Source organism: Canis aureus, chromosome 34 (genome assembly GCF_053574225.1).
Source record: "Canis aureus isolate CA01 chromosome 34, VMU_Caureus_v.1.0, whole genome shotgun sequence".
Taxonomy (NCBI): Eukaryota; Metazoa; Chordata; class Mammalia; order Carnivora; family Canidae; genus Canis; species Canis aureus.
Genome location: NC_135644.1, coordinates 25,623,069 through 25,640,993, shown reverse-complemented (window position 1 = coordinate 25,640,993; position 17,925 = coordinate 25,623,069). Strand labels below are relative to the sequence as shown.

Genomic DNA, 17,925 nt, shown 5'->3' with positions numbered 1-17,925 from the left:
CCCAGCTGTCGAGTTCACCCACATCTGGTGGTATGGTGTTGGCACAAGCACACCTCAAACACCGTACCATTCAGTCATCGGGATACTAAGATACTGGGACAAAATTACATGTAGGACTCACTTATGCTTCCTACCACGTGGTAAGTAATCTTCTAAACTGACTAAAATAATTAAAAGAAGAAAAGTGAGAAGGGACAAAGGACAACAATTAATTATAATTATACTAAACGCACAAGTGGCTGCTGCCAAAAGTGGCAAATTCCCTCCTTCTGAGGCTGAACCATATTCCATCAAATTCATGTAACTATTTTCTTTATCCACGCATCTGTTGATGTACATTTAGGATGTTTCCACCTCTTGGCTACCGTGAATAGTTCTAATGAACCACAGGAGCAGTAATATGTCTGGAAGACCCTGACTGAATTCTTCAGGATAAACACCAAGAAGTGGGATTGCTAGAGCATATGGTAATTCTATTTTTAATTTCTTAAGAAACCTCTATACTATTTTCCATAGTGGCTGCATTATTTTACATTTCTACATAGTGTGCAAGGGTTCCAAACTCCTCACATCTTAGTGAACACTTGTATTTTGTTTTCTGATAATAGCCACCCTGAAAAGGTGTGGAGTGCTATCTTCTTGTGGATTTGATTTGCGTTTCTCCGGTGACTAGTGATGATGAACATCTTTTCATATACACGTTAGCTGCTCTCATGTCTTATTTGGAGTAATGTCTGTTCAAGTCTTTAGTCCATCTTTAAATCAGTTTACCAGTTTTTTGTACTATTGAATTGTTAAAGTTCCTTACACAGTTGACATTTGAACAACACGAGAGTTAGGGGCACAATCCCTTGAGCAGTCAAAAATCTGCATATAACTTTTGACTCCCCAAAACCTTAACTACTAATTGCCTACTGTTGACCAGAAGCCTTACCAATAATATAGTTGATTTACAAACATCTTGTATATTATATATATTATATCCTGTAGTCTTAAAGTAGGAGAAAATAAAATAGAATGTAGAAAATCATTAGGAAGAAAACACACACTTACAATGCTGTACTGTATTTATTGAAAAAAAATTCCACGTGTAAATGGACCCACACACTTCAAACCTGTGTTGTTCAAGGGTCAGCTATATATTTTAAAGATTAACTTGTTATCAGATATGTGGTTTGCAAGTATTTTCTCCTACTCCATACATTGTCTTTTCACTCTGCTATTTCCTTTGCTGTGCAGAAGATTCTTAGTTTGATGTAGTCTCACTCTCTTATTTTTGTTGCCTATGCTTTTGGTGACACATATCATTGCCAAGACCAATGTCATGAAGCTTTGCCCCTAAGTTTTATTCTGGGAATTTTACAGCCTCAGGTCTTACATTTAAGTCTTTAATCCATATTGGTTGATTTTTTGTGTATAGCATAAAATAAGGGTCCAATTTCACTCTTTTGCATACAGATGATAGGCAGTTTTCCCATCACCACTTACTGAACAGACTAGCCTTTTCTTATTGTGTACTCTTGGCACTCTTCCAAGATGAGTTGACTATATATGCATGGATTTACTTCTGGGCTCTCTATTCTGCTTCATTGGTCTATATGTCTGAATTCTAGTACTAACTGTTTTGATTACTGTGGCTCTGTAATATATTTTGAAATCAGGAAGTGTGATGCCTCCAGCTTTGTTCTTTTTTTCTATAGATTGATTTGGCTGTTTGTGATCTTCTAGGGTTCCATATGAATTTTAGAATTGGTTTTTCTATGTCTGTAAAAAGTGCCATTGAGATTTTGATAGTGATTGCACTGAATCTATAGACCACTTTTAACACTGTGGATATTTTAACAATATTGCCTTCTAATCTCCTCTTTAAATTTTATACCTCACTTAGCTTTTGATCCTTTTAAATTCTTTAGTTTCTTACCAATTCAGCAATGCCACAATAAAAACATTTAAAATATTTTATTTAATTATTTAATTTTCAGCAGCTTATTCAAATATTTGAGTCAACCACAATTCTATGGTCAATTACGTATTGTGTTTTTTTTTATTTTTAACAACTGGAAACTGTTTTCCCAAAAGTTTTTTTCTAAGTTTAATCTTGTTGATGACATAGAGACCTTATAATCTCCTTCTCAGTTTTTCTTTTTTTAAGATTTATTTATTTACTTATTCATGATAGACATAGAGAGAGAGAGAGAGGCAGAGACACAGAAGGAGGGAGAAGCAGGCTCCATGCTGGGAGCCAGACGTGGGACTCGATCCTGGGACTCCAGGATCGCGCCCCGGGCCAAAGGCAGGCGCTAAACCACTGAGCCATCCAGGGATCCCTCCTTCTCAGTTCTTTTTTTTTTTTTTCCTCAGTTCTTATATAAGTGTGGAAAGACTCAGTAAGCTGAAATCACCATTAAGGCAAGTTGGGGGTAAGGGGAGAGGGAGAGGGGGAGGGAGAAGGAGAGAGAGGGGGAGAGAAAAAGAGAGAGAGAGAGAGAGAGAATCTCAAGCAGACTCCCTGTTTTGCCCAGAGCCTGCCATGAGGCTTGATCTCATGACCCTGAGATCATGACCTGAGCCAAAGTCAAGAGCTGGATGCTTAACCGATTGAGCCACCCAGGGGGCCTCCCTCCACTTTTGATGAGAAATTTTAAGGAAGCTTCTAATTAGTCTTCCTTTTATTCCTGAAATTACTTCTCTGATGTCCTAAACAATATTCTTATTAAGGTAACCAATTATATCCATTATTACTATTCCCATATTGAATCCACAAGTGATCTCATTATTGTTTATGTGCTTATTACATTATATATCCTTCCTAGGGATGTTTGTAATTAAGTCAAAAAAGTTTCCCTATTCCAATATGGTTTCCCATTTCCTGGGTTATAAGACCTTATCCAGCTAGTGAAATAAGCCTGTCTTTTGGCTTAGTGGCTCCTCACTGATCTAAAAAAGACAGGTAAACATTGTTCTACTAACTCACATGGAATTACAGAATTTATACTTTTAAGAGTCATCTCAAAAATGTCTACTGAAATGCCAGTAGTCTTCTCTCTCAAGACTTATAAAATGTTAACATAAATGAAATAAGATTAATAAAAAATGACTAAGAAGGGTGTATTGGGAGTATTTTCCAACTAGACATAAGTGATTTTACTTTATAATGCAAAAAAGGCAACTAAAAAATAACATTGGGCAGAATCACACTAAAGTTACACTAATTACTTGTAGAAATGGCCATACTTATCGTTTCACAACAGATTCTTAGGAACTGAGAAACAGAGATTTGATGACCATGTTTATAAATATTACAGCAAAATTGGAATTACAGGCAACCAGAAGGCTTATTTTATTAAAATTCACTTTAAGAGGTGGCTTTTTACACATACATGTTTCCTTTTTCTCTTTTCCTTTTAAGAAAAGTATAAGTTATGTGCTGAAGCTAGTAGTGATTCAGTTAATCTTTTACATACTCTATGGTATAACAGAATAAAAGTTAACGCTTGATGCAGTCACTGTAAAAAACAGCAGTTTCTCAAAAAGCTAAACATAAAATTGCCACATGACCTACCAATTTCACACCAAGGCACATACATGCTTGAAAAGAACTGAAAGCACAATCTTGAACAGATATCTGTACATTTAAAAACCAATCAAGAGGTGGCTCAGTCAGTTAGGAATTTGCCTTTGGCTCAGGTCATGATCCCAGGGTCCAGGGTTTGGGCCCTGTGTCGGGCTCCCTGCTCAGCAGGGAGTCTACTTTTCCTTCTGCCCCTCCACCCACTTGTGCTTGCGCTCTTTCCCTCTCTCTCAAATAAACAAAATCTTTAAAATAAATAAATAAAGATTTAAAAAATCCATCAAGAGATAAATAGATACATGTGATATATACATACATATATATGTGTCATATCTGTGATAGAAAGATAGATAAATAATAGGATATTACTGAGCCCTAAAGAGCAACGAAGTTCCAACAGGTGCTATAACATAGATGAAACTTGAAAACATTATAGTAAGTGAAATGAACCTGACATGAAAGGACAAATATTATATGATTTTGCTTACAGGAAATATCTAGAATAGACAAACTGATAGGGATAGAAAGTACATCCAAGGGATGCCTGGGTGGCTCAGAGGTTAAGCATCTATCTTTGGCTCAAGGCATGATCCTGGGGTTCCAGGATCGAGTCCTTCATGGGCTTCCCTGCATGGAGCCTGCTTCTCCCTCTGCCTGTGTCTCTGCCTCTCTCTCTGTCTCTCATGAATAAATAAATAAAATCTTAGAAAAAAAAGAAAGTAGATTCAAGTTTACCAGGGATTGGGGAAAAGGAGGGTAATATAGAATTAGTGCTTAATGGCTAGAGAATTTCTGTTTGAGGTGATGAAAAGTTTTGGAAAAAGAGAGTGGTGACTGTTGCACAACATTGTAAATGTGATTAATGCCAATGAATTATACACTTAAAAATGGTTAAAATGAAGGGGCACTGGGATGGCTCAGACAGTTAAGTGACCAACTCTTGATTTTGGCTCTGGTCATGACCTCAGGGTTGTGAGATTGAGTCCCACCACAGGGCTTTGAGCTCAGGAGGGAGTCGGCTTGAGATTCTTTCTCTCCCTCTCCCGCCCCCCCCCCCCATGAGCTCACATGCTCTCTCTCAAATAAATGTTTTTTTAAAAATAGTTAAAATGGTAACTTTTATGTTATCTATTTTTCCACAACTTGAAAAATTTAGTAATGTGGAATACATTGGATTATATACTTTTAGTAGGTAAATTATAAATTGTAGTGTATGAAATATCTCAGTAAAGATGTTATAAAAAATTAACACTTGAAATTTTTCTTCAATGCTTGAAGATCAGGTCCCTTTTTCTTTTTCCAGCCTTCCCTGGTCATTCTAGTGACCCTTCTCTCTTATTCCCGAATCATAATATTTTATCTTTTTAATTACTTAGCAATTAATCCTCTCTTCTTTTTGGCATCACTGGTATTTTTTAATTACTGTTACACATTTAATATTTGATTATACTTTGTTTATAAAACAAGATTAGTTGTTCATATTAGCAAATCAAGACCCATATTTGTTTATACTTTGTTTACCAAACAAGATTAGCAGTAGCTCAAATTGTCAAATGAAGACCCAGTAGCTCTCTCCCATCTTCAAATCTCTAAAAAATAATGTAATGTTACATTTGCACAAATATATATATAGTAAAAATTTCAGTAACAAATGTTAAGAGAAAGCTGTTTCAAAAAAATAATCAGAATACTCATTCCCTGGGCACTCTTCAATTAATCAAGGATGTAATAGATTTAGTTCAGTATAATTATTAAAAATAGGCAATAGAATACTTTTACCAGAAAAAGTTCTGACTGACTGTGTTTCTTTTTCCCCAAATGAATTAAAGACACAGTCCAAATAAAAAATAAAACAAAATAGATGAGGAATATACAAACATTTAACACATATACTAGTATTTTTTATGCCTAAGTAGATACATTTAGGATTTATACATCTAATCCTAAACAGAATTAACTAAAATATGAGATTATTCAAATAATATAGTTACAAGAGCCAACCATAATTTTTATTTATGCAAAATCTCATTTAATAATCACAATAGTCTTAAAATATATCATACATAAGTATTTGGGGTATAAAATGAAGGAGAAGGAAGACTTTAGAAAAAGAAATAGGAAGGATAAATATTTTTGTTCCTGTGAAAAAATAGTATAAAATTTTGAGAAATGTATAAAACAGTGCACTTGGAACAAAGCCATATAGTTACATAAAAGAAATATAAAGACTAGGTAAATTTCCTACTTATGTCCTTAGTATATGCTTAAAATAACCTGTTAGGCTTATAGGCTATTTTAATCCACAGTGGAGTTTTGTTTTGTTTTTTTTCATTGATGCTTTTCAAAATGTGCAAAATGCTTTTGTTAAAATATTTATTTCCTTTTTTTTTTTTTTTTTTTTTTTTTAAATTTTATTTATTTATGATAGTCACATAGAGAGAGAGAGAGAGAGAGGCAGAGACACAAGCAGAGGGAGAAGCAGGCTCCATGCACCGGGAGCCCGATGTGGGATTCGATCCGGGGTTTCCAGGATCGCGCCCTGGGCCAAAGGCAGGCGCCAAACCGCTGCGCCACCCAGGGATCCCTAAAATATTTATTTCCTGCAGAATGTGTGAATGGCCTTCTCTTGAATGTGTTTTTGAAAACATATCATAAATTACATAAATTATATTTTGATCTAAAGGCAAATGTTTAAGTTCTTAAAGTATAGCATCATTACCTAAAAGTAAATCTGTTACAATGAACAACTATGTTTCTATTTCCTACTGAAATAGAATGACTTATATTCACTTTTCCAGTGAAAATATCCACTGACATCTCAGAGAAGATTGCTTTTCCAGTCAGAAACACAGCTATTTATCAAATTCACTTCCCCAGAAAGCAGCCATTAAAGGAAAAGAAACAAAAATGGGTTTCCATCAGATAAATACAGGAGTTAAACTCATTCTTTATTAATTAAAATGTCCTCCTGCCCTTAATCTCTGAGGTTTTATAATGTACAAAAGACTCCAACAAGCTTGGATTGTGATTCTCAAGGTCACAGCATATTAGAAAGAGGGATAAAGATGATGATAATAGTAGCTGTAATTTTCTAAACATGTATTAAGGGCGACGCATGGGGGTAGAGCTAAGAGTGGAGGAACTGTCTGTAATAGGTAACTGTATTGAAAGTTGTGCAGATATTGAAAAAAAAAAAAAAAACCTCCCCAACAAACGGCTTAACTCTATGATGGAGATTCTATAAGCCTTATGTCCCAAGAGTATCACTATAAAGTTACAATAAAGATAACAAAAAAGAAAAAAAAAAAAAAAAAGAAAACTCCCTGAGATCTTAAACAAAAGTTTAAAGTTTTACAAAGCTTAATATATATTTTTTAAAATGATGATCATAGACAATAGAAACTAAACATTTATATTTGAATGCAGACCCATCACTTAATATATCAGTGACCTCAGGCAATTTTAATTTCCCTCAGACTCAGTTTCTCCAAGTGTAAAATGGGAAAAATAATTTTTTATGGCACTATGGTGAGAATCAACGTTTGTAATAGCACCCAGTACAACTCATTAATATAGTAGCTAATGAAATGCTCTGAAAATTTAACTATCTAGAATAAATTGTCCTTTGAAATAATTTTACTTCTTTTAAAAATGTTATGACTTTTTAGATGTTTAGCTGTTACTCTGTAGTTTGTAAATATGTAAAGTAGAAAATGCCAAGATTCATGTAAGTGTATAAAGGATGTTTTTTAATCTCATTATAAGGCACCTGTTTGACCAATTCATTCTTTAGCCTCAATTTAGATGGCATCTCCTCTGGAAAGCCTTCTTTAATCTCTACTTGTACATCTACTAGACACTTAAAAATCTACCACATCCAAAACGAAAGTCCTGATTGCTCATCTCTGTCCCAAAGTTGCTCCATCTAAATACCTTTCCCATCTCAGAGCTGATGGCAAAACCATCTTTCCCAGTTTCTCAGCCAAATCTTAGAGTCGTTTTGTCTTCTCTTTTTCTCATATCCCAGATACAATCCATCAAAAGCCTTTTTGGTTGTACCTTAAAAACATCCAGAATTAAAAAAAAAAAAAATCCAGAATTTGACTTCTATCAAACTTCAGTCACTTAGATTACGCTATGAGATTTTTAACTAGTGGACAGTGCCTCCCTATATAGTCTAATCTCAACACAGCAACTGGAATGATCCTTCAAAAGTATAAGCCAGATTTACTGATAGCCCTGCAATGGCTCCTTGAAGTCATTCTAGGGTCTGTAAAGCCTTGTATGATCTAACCCTTCCACCCATTACCTCTGTCAATACTTCCTTTACTCTCCTCCCTCACTCTGCTCCAATCACACTGGTCTCTCTGTTCATTACTTTGAACATACCAGGCATGTTACTGCCTCAAGCCCTTTGTTCGGAAGGCTCTTCCCAAAGATTTCCACAGAGCTAACCAATTCCTTGGTCCTTGCTCAATTATCACCATCTTTATAAATCCTTCTTCAACCTCTGCAACCCATCATCACCACAGCCTTCCTATTCTGCTCTACTTTTTCTATCCTCCATTAAACTTGACAACTTCAAATGTGCTATGTACTTCATTTATCATGTTTATTGTTTATCTCCACCCCCATTATACATTCCACAAAAGCAGAGAACTTTGGAAGTTTTATTTACTGATACATCTCATGCACCTAGAATAGCACCAAAAAATGCAAATAAAATATGTGAATCAAAGAATACATTAGGCACTTCCTGTGTTGCCTTTAGCATCCTGCTCTGGCCACTATTATATCAGTATCACAGGGTACTGTAATAGCTGTTAGAAAAATTTTCTGTCTTTTCAACTAAACTACTTTAAATTTCTTGAAACACAGGAGTTTTATTTTACTTTCTATTAGTAGTGCTGGCACTTCCTTAGAGTGCCTGACACTTAGTAAGTACTCTGCATTATTTAATTTATTGATGAAAAAAATAAACCTATCTAAATCAAGATGTAAGCACCTTTATTATCTCCAAAATATAAACACAATGCTTAAAGGCATAACACTGAAGACTGAGTTCTGGATACTGTGTTTTTGGTCTGGGTCTGGCACTTATAAAACACTGTTGAAATTATTTAAATTTCCTACAACTATTTCCTTATTAGTAAAAAGTGGAGTAGTGATGATATCTCAATCTCATATGATTCCCATGAATATAAAAAGCAGGTAATAGTGAAAAAATTCAGAACGTGCCACTCTAGCATATTGACTATTTTGAGTTAAAGGCCTTTGAAAAATAGCAAATATAAGGAAAAAACATTCTGATCTTCCTTCTTTTTCTTAAAAGCAAAAAATGTAATTCCTCTATGAAAGATGTCCTTCTATACCAGAAGGAAAGTAACATTCTTATCATCAAGGACAAAAATTGAAACTGTGATAATTCTACACAGACTGTTAAAAATAATTCTCTCCCTTTAGCCTCTGTACATAATTTGTCACTTTTCCATAACTGTCTCTCTTTATTCAACTTAATATAAAACAAATAGGTTTTGCCATTTCTTTGGATCTTCATTCCTTATGCAGACTTCCATGTCACGCAAAACTTTTATTAAGTAAATCTGTATGCTTTTCTCATGTTGATCTACCTTAAAAGTCTATTTAATTTTCAGGCCCAGCCACAAGGAACTCTAAAAGGGTAAAGGTAAAAGTCTGTATCTCCTACAAGAAAATCAGCCCAGTGATTGATATATATATTATGCAGTCAATAACTGACATCTATTACTTCTTATTACAAATTAAATAGAACTACTACTTTAAGTCCTACTTCAATAACTTGACTAAACTAAAATATTCACTAAACATAATCTTTAGAATATCCTAAAAAGCACCAATGATTTATATTAAAAATTATTTATCTAAAATAACTTTGTGAAGCATTTTGCAAAACAGTTTCTTAATTCTCTCAATAAAAGTATTATATTTTTATTATTTCAGAATATTTTAAAATATTTCTGGATGTTAGGTTCTATAACTATCTTTGGCAATTGCTTTCTATGTTTAATAATTTAATAATATATTTTCTTTTATATGGCCAGGGTACCTAATTCTAGAGTTTAAAAATCAAGTATCTTACTATTTAGATGAACTACACTTATAGGCCTTTAAAATATACACACATTCTTCTCTCTGCTCTGAATAATTTCATTTCCAGAAGTAAGACTTTTGAGAAAAAGATTTAAGTACATTTATGACACTTTACTAATCACCTCCAAGCTTTTCACTTTTCATTTCAGTCATGTATCCAACAATAATATTTTGGTAATGTTATATTTTCAACTGAGCAAAACTAACAATTCTGTCCAAATTAAAAGGCCAATTGTATGATGTTTATTTTAAACCCTATTTTCTCTTGTTTTATAATAAAAATAATTTTTCTATTGTTTTATAACAGAAAAATATTATTTCCCTGCCTACTGTGACTCCTAAATGTTTTCCTACTCTATCTCTGGAGTCAGTTCTCCATTTTATAAAATACTTGTAAAAACTAATTTTCTTTACAGTTTGTACTAATATAAAGAAATAAACAAACATACACATTTTACTTAACACTCACATGGACAGCAGACAAGAAAACTGAGGTAAGCAGTTTAAATGATTGTCCCAAGACCACAGATGGAGTGACTGCCAGCTTTAGGATTAAAACTAAGCAGCTCATTATTCTCTTCTTATATTCCAAGTACTTAATACTGTTTTTACATCACAAGGATTTCTTAACTAATTTAAGAACAATAACTTAATTTAATAATTAAAACAATTATCAACAATAAGTATGATAAACGTAAATAGATTTGTGAAATTTACGAAACAAAAATAAAATTACTTTAGTCAAATATTCCCTGAAAACATTAATCTGATTTACCACATGTTATTTTAAACATTTTCCTTAGCCAAGAAAGTGACAGTTCAATATAATTTATCATTTCAATGTCTTTTTTAAAAGCCAATTTCTTCAACCAAAAATCTACAATGAGTATATGAGATGGTTGCTACCAAAAGAAATACTTTTCATTAAAAGAAATTTTCCAAACTTAAACCAGTAGTTTCTACTCTAATTGTAAACTTAAACTTCAGGATATATTTATATAGATATATCTATGAAAAGACAAAGATAAAAAGTAAAGAAAACATCAAATACTATTGCATTTACAAGAGAAAAACACACACAGTATAACATTAACAGCTTACTGTGGAGAGTGGGTTTAATCAGGAAGTAGCCATTATCCTTTCGATTCAGAGCAGTGACAGCACTCCAAAACAACAAGCCGTGATATTTTTCAGTTAAAAGGAATGAAAGAATACCTACTATTGTGTCCTAGCTTTGCTGACCCCAAAGGTCACCACATGTCTTTTATCAAAAGCTATCATGAAAACATAATCCAAGTAAGCATTTACAATGCTCTGTTTGTTGAAACACCTAAAATCTACCTAACACAACCTCTCTCTCTCAGTTACTCACAAAACATGGCTGTCTTATTCAGAGATTAGCAATTATTGTAATGAGATACTGTCGGAGAGGGTCAAATAGTACTTCCTGCAGTTTACACATCTTGATTTCCTGGTAAACAAACTGAAAGGCAGGTGGAGCACTTAGATCACCAGTAAACGTGAATGCTCACGTGACAAAACTAAGCCAGGTGAGGTTGATGTCTAAGTAATCGTTCTTTTCTTCATTTTATTACCGTCAAAACAGACAATAAAGAGTTCAGTCTTTCTTCCCTTTTTTAAGGAGGGTTTATTCCTGACAGGCATAGGCACACAGTTTATAATAAGGAATGCTTGAAAAACGAATCTGTTTAAGTAGGTTTTAAAAATTACTTCTGGCAAGTAAATTGTAAAGAAACGAGGCAATGCTAATAAGGTATAAAAAAAAAACTAAACTAAGAATAACTGTTCAAAAAATCTGCTAAATATAAGGAAAAGTGTTTAAATTTCAACTGCTTCATGAAAGTAGATAAAAGAAGTTTCTGAGTTATAATTAAAAGCCAAAATTAAATTTTATTCAAAGCATAAGCCTATTTTTATCAGGGCAAGCTCCTGCAAAAATACTGCTTTATAATTTATGTGGCAGTGTTTGAAAAAAAAAACCTCAATTATATGAATCAAAAAGTTTATAAAACTTGAAGCTCTTCCCAGGATCCTTTAAAATTCATATTTCAAAAGAAAACAAAACTGAACAATATTTACTTGTGAGCATCTTTAAAAATATATTGTTAGTTTGAAGACTAAGTTTTCTTGTCCTTAGTTTTTTTTTTTTTCCCCCAAATTGCTGGGTTTTTTTCCTTCTCTGAAAGTTCTAGTATAAATGAATGAGTGTTTAAGTTAAGGGTATAAAACAAGGGTATAAAGCAAACACATATACTCTGTCAAAATGATAAACTAATTCACTACTTTAAAAATATTTAAGATTTTTAAATCTTAATCTACAAAACTGCATTTATCTTAATTCTATATATACTAAGGCCATGTATCTATGTCTTATTAGAAACACAGAATGCTTTAATTTTAACGCAAAGAACTTTTAATGGCCTTTTTACAACATAATCAAGGCGTTATGTTACATTACTTAAATCTTATTTACTCTGTGAAATAAAATTCTATTGTACTAAAAGAGAAAACACAACAAAGTGACAATAAAATTAATAACAAAAAGAACACCCAAGTAGAGAAAACTCTAGTGACAAGAGAAAAGAATCTCAGAAAATGTCTCATTACAAACAATATGTGTCGTTTGAAAGGAGTGTGTATTCAATATTAAATATTAACACAACTCACTAATCACCACCTTTACTACAATGACATGAAATAACAAATTTTAAAAAAACTATGACTACAGAGTTATAGTTCCAGGTCCAGTTCAGTTCCAGCTGCATTTCTTGGTCAAATGAAATAATTAAAATATTCTACAGTTGTCTGTAATGCAAAACAAAGCCCTAATATTTCTTTTATAGAAAATTTAAGATATAATTCCTGCTAAATATGTAGCTTTGACTGTAATTCATATACCAAAACAAAACTAAATTTTAAATTAGAAAATTATTATTTGTTATTTCAAAGATTCAAGACTATCTTAGTTTCCTATAACATATCAGAGTTAGAGGATAATGATAAAATAAATCTGAAATTCTGTTTCATTCATGGTGGCTTTTTCAACAATCAGCAAGGTTTGGTATTAAGAGTTTATAATTCAGCTGAAAGGGCTGGGACAAAAACCAAGGAAATATATATGATACCCTGTGAGTTAGAAAAAGACCCCCTCTGAGCTGACATATGTGAAAAAGGCACGTTTTCCTCCTCTAGGATGTATTTCAGCCCTACTTATTCTCTTAAGTCAGGCACTCGTGTGTAGGGCACACCTAGCACAATAAAGTAACTATACGAGCAAATGGGCAAAAAGCTTCAGAAAGGACTCCCCCACTCCCTGGCAAGTCTAAGAAACCACAGAGATTAGTCATCCATGACTTAAGAAATTCATACAAAAAGAAGAGAGGGGGCAGGGGAGGGGACACAAGGAGGAAGGAAGGTTCCTGCTTTTATTGCTTGTCTTCTGCTAGCAATAAGTAAGCTTTACATGGTTATTTATAGCCTTTTTATTCCAAAATAATTCAATGTGACTTAGAGAAATATGAATAGTAGAACACATGCTTTCAAAATATAAATTAATATGCATAAAGAGAAAATAAAGAGGAAGCAAGAAACAGAAACACCTATAATAAGGCCTTCCACAAGATGATTCTAATATGTAGGGGGTTCAGCTCTGAACTTCCCAGCAATAAAAGTCAAGTGGGAAACGACCAAATTACAAAATTTTTAATTCTCCATAAGACATCTTACAAACCAGCACCAGAGCTTTTCCTAATACTCAGAATTGAGAGATATTTCTTTTATATTTTTCAAATAATGTATCACTGGACAATACAATAATTTTTTTCAACAGCTTCTTTGCAGAAATTAAATAACGAATTTTACATGAAAGTTTCTTTTAACATTTCCTCAGTGGAAGCTGAGGTCATAACTAAAGGAAATTTACCCAGAAAATAAGCCATCTTGCTAAGAAAGCTTCGATAATTTATCTAATCTGGGTTTTTAAACAAATACTAACAATCCCCAGGATTTTTTGTTAGATTCACAGTCCACTTTCATACTGCAAATTCATACTTCATTTTCTAAATATTGGTTTTTCTGCTGGATGAGTACGTAAAAATGGGCATGCAAACTATAACTGTGGTTCCACATCAGATGAAAGAGAAGACACTGGTAGTTAGGTAAGTCTAGACATTTAAAAGGGAACTTCTCTTTTTTACTTAAAACAGTTCCTCTCTTTGTTAGTGACTTTCTATAACCCTGCTCGATCCAACAGCCTGAAAACCCAATCTATGATGACTTTTATTCCTCTTCAGTTTGGTATTTCTAACTATGGTAAAGAAATCTGACTTAGGGTTTCTAGAGCATTCATTCATTTTAGAGCATGAATCTTTGCATGCTTTTACAGCATTTGCTTTCTATATTATTGGTAAGGGGAAAAGACAGTTGTAAAATAAATATAAACAGAATACCTCTCCTCTCATTTTACAAGAAAAATAAGGCTAGCAATGGTAGCATCTCTAGATACCATATATATGTGGCCTGAATACTACTGCTAAAATTTAACAATGCTACAACCCAATTTTCATGTACGGCAAATTTTTACGTATGGTGCGAATCACATCATCCATTATAGCTGGGTTGGTCACTTCTCTGTCTCCCAAAGATGTCAGGTTTATGTTCTGTTTCCCATTGCTTCTCCATGTCATTATCAGTTTAGATCTTATTCAGCATGGTCCTTTCTCAGAGCCTATTTGGGGCCATAAAACCTTTCTCCACCTGATTTAGCTCTATATTATTCTCTAATTATTTTAGGGATCCACCTTACTAGATTTTGAAATACCTGATTTTATATCACTCACTATGAATCATAAAATGCAAACACCATAAGTACACATTAATTTATTCATTAATAAACTGTACATATTTATTACAGCTCATGTTTGTTTACCATGATCAGGATATTTAGTAGGATTGCATCAAGTGAGCCAGTTGCCAATTTTTACTATATAGGTAATTTTTTTGGCAGGATCGGGTTGGGGGTAGGGATGGAGGGGAGGTTGCAGAGGGGCAGAGGGAGAGGGAGAGAGAAAATCTTAAGCAGGTTCCATGCCCAGCACAGGGCTCAATGTGGGGCTCAATCTCAACCCTGAGATCATGACCTGAGCTGAAATCCAGAGCTGGATGCCTAACTGACTGAGTCACACAGGCGCCCCGCATATAGGTAATTTCTAAATGGTGTATGGAATCAACCCATATTAAATCAAACCTTAGGCTTTTCTACTTTCAAGATGGTCAAAAGAATTTAATTGTAAGAACAACATTTGAGAACACTACCAAAAACCAAACAGATTTTATAGAATTGTCAGACCTCAAAATGACCAAAATTATATCAGCTATGTCCAATATAGTTTGATCCATATTTGAATTTATATATATCACCCAAACAGTCATGAAGCCTAATCCCTTGTTAAATGAATTTTTCCAATGTGTAGCCACCAAAATTTGTTATTTCTGAATTTCCTATTTTAAGAAAACTCAATCTAAGTAATCTCAATGTACAATTTTTGCTATTGCAAATGGTAGCAGTATTTACATTTGTCATAATATGTACACTTGCTTAACATTTTTCTTGCAATAAGAAAAAGCACTCCCAAAATTTAAAAAGGTGAGAAAGCATATGCTTAAGAAACTCATGTTAATTAGCACCTTAAATCAATCAAGATTATATTCTAGTCATTTTAAAAGTTATAGGATAATTAAAATGGTTACATTATTAACCACCTTATAATTGTTTACCTTAAAGAACAAAAGTAGGAAACATATCTATCACATAAATTGAAAAGCTTTAGAACAAATTTAACAACAAAAGAAAGAATGTAATTCAATTTTCTTTCTTTTTCTAAAAAGCAAACTGGAAAGAGTAAACCAAAGGAAGCTACAAATATATATATTTTCATTTATTGCAACAGAATAGATACACACAGTGCCTGTGAGAATACAATATTCATTTTGCTGCAGAAGAACAGACATTGCATAACAATGAGATTTGCTAATGAAATCAACCATCAACCTGGAATACATATGTATTAAACCAAGACCTCAGTGTCATTTTCTTTTTGCATCGTTTGTTCTTTCTTTCATTTTTTTCTTGACCTTGTCAGTATTTTTGTCCTTTAGGTTTCGGAACTTTGGTAAAGCAAAATCAAGACTATAATATTATACTGTAATGCTTTTTTTTTTATCACATTTATTTTTAATGTAAATTCCAATTGTTCTGCTTCTATCAGCACTATTAATGTACCTCTGGAAAAACAAAATCAATGGATGCTACCAGAAGAAACAAAGGAGGCTTATTTCCATACGAAATAGTTGGATCAGGTCTACAAAAACTTTTATCAACATTTGACATAAATTCTAGACGACAACTTTTATAGCAATATTAGTGCTTACTTAAGAAATTTTTAAAATTTATATATTTTAAGGTCATTTTTGTTAATAGTGCTTGCTTACTTAATAAGAAACTTAAAAATAATATATCTTAAAGTCACTTTTGTGATAATATAAATCCTCCAGCAATTTCTACTACGGACAGTTATTAAGTGAAATAATGTAAGGCTGATATAATTATCAACTTGCAAATTATTATAATGCTTTTAGATTAAAATCATAATTTTCCCCCCAAAATGTTCTGCTATCCTGGTCTAAAAAATTAATCACCTATTTCCACTTATCAAAAGTGAATAATTCTGACAATTTTCTTTAAAATTTATTAATTTTAATTTATGATTTAATTATTATAATTTTCTATAAAAGCCCAAAAGACTATGAAAGTACTTGATATTATATACCTTTAAAAAAAAGCATTAATGTACTTCAAGACTGATTTATATCTCTTTGAGTATAAGCTATTTAACTAAATGACTATCCATCCTATTGGTTGACTGTTTACACAATTAGGTTTTCAATTCATGTGTGGTACAGATAAAATTAACAGCCTAACCTGCTGTGGTATATAATTGCTACTAATTCATGATAATAACAACTTTTAAAAATAGCAATACTTATACACACTAAAACAGCCTTAGTCAAATGAAATTAAGGTTTCTATTTTTATAATACCTTAATATGCAACCTCAAACAATATCCTGCAAAATAAAAGTCAATAAGTATTTCAGTTATATTAAAAACATAAGCCAAATGTTCCTTATTATTATTTTTTAAATATTTTATTTATTTATTCATGAGAGACACAGAGAGAGAGAGAGAGAGAGAGAGAGGCAGAGACATAGGCAGAGGGAGAAGCAGGCTCCACGCAAGGAGCCTGATCTGGGACTCCAGATCACGCCCTGAGCCAAAGGTGGACGCTCAACTGCTGAGCCACCCAGGTGTCCCTAAATGCTTCTTATTTAAAAACTCTCTGAAAGTTGCCACTGACAGTCAAATAGTTTTCCAGACTATTTTAAAAACTGTGAAGGACAATTTTAAGCAAAGAATCACCTGATTGCAGAACAATAATTAATTCATATACAAGGTATTTCCCTAAAAAGCCAAGAAATTTCTATTAAAGTGTCAAAATATAAATCAGATTGTAGAGAAAAAAAGCCAGTTTAAGCAAATGTCTATGGCAATACTGAAAACCTACTTTCATTAGGCAAAGGATGTAATTTAAAAATGCAGTGATGGGCTTTGGAAGGTCATCTAGCTCCTTGCAACTCAGGTGTGGTCCACAGACCACCAACATTGCAGTTGCTTCTTAAAAATAAAGACTCTCAAGCTCCAGCCCAAACCTACTGAATCAGAATCTTTTGTATCATAAAAATTTAAAAAGGTCTAGATCATTCTAGAAAATTCTTCAGCCTACCTAAAAATTTGTGTACCAATTCCAGTGACTTCTGATATTCTAACAATTAAAATGCAGAATATTCAAAGAATCAACAATTTACTTGTCATACTCAAAAACCATTTGCTTAATTACTTGAAGTCTCATATTCACATAGACTCCTGATTTAAAATTGTGGTGATAAAAGAATAAGGGTGTAGGAATAATCTTTTTTGTGAGATCTGGAAAGTATTAAATAAATGGATAAAATGGAAGTATTTACACTTCCTAGAAATTATTTTAAGTTTTTAAGCCCAAGGATTCTTTCTTAAATAGAATCTTGTTAGGAAGCCCAGTATAGTAAAAAATAAATGAAGGCCAGCTCTTTGTGGCAGAGGAGGCACCC

The 17,925-nt window shown here is 32.9% G+C and overlaps 1 protein-coding gene and 1 pseudogene across 5 annotated transcripts in view; one reads left to right on the top strand and one right to left on the bottom strand.

Annotated features, from left to right (window-relative positions):
- BAZ2B (bromodomain adjacent to zinc finger domain 2B) overlaps positions 1-17,925 on the bottom strand; it is a 294,178-nt gene that overhangs the window by 166,818 nt on the left and 109,435 nt on the right. The window contains exon 1 of one of the 5 annotated variants that reach the window (XM_077883358.1): positions 10,802-11,098. The exons of 3 other annotated variants lie outside the window; for them this stretch is intronic. The gene's annotated coding sequence lies outside the window, so the exon portion shown is untranslated. Of the gene's footprint in view, positions 1-10,801; positions 11,099-17,925 lie in introns of those variants that run through there. One more of the 5 variants, XM_077883360.1, reaches the window with a different exon arrangement.
- LOC144304750 (small ribosomal subunit protein eS1 pseudogene) overlaps positions 1-17,925 on the top strand; it is a 48,679-nt pseudogene that overhangs the window by 371 nt on the left and 30,383 nt on the right.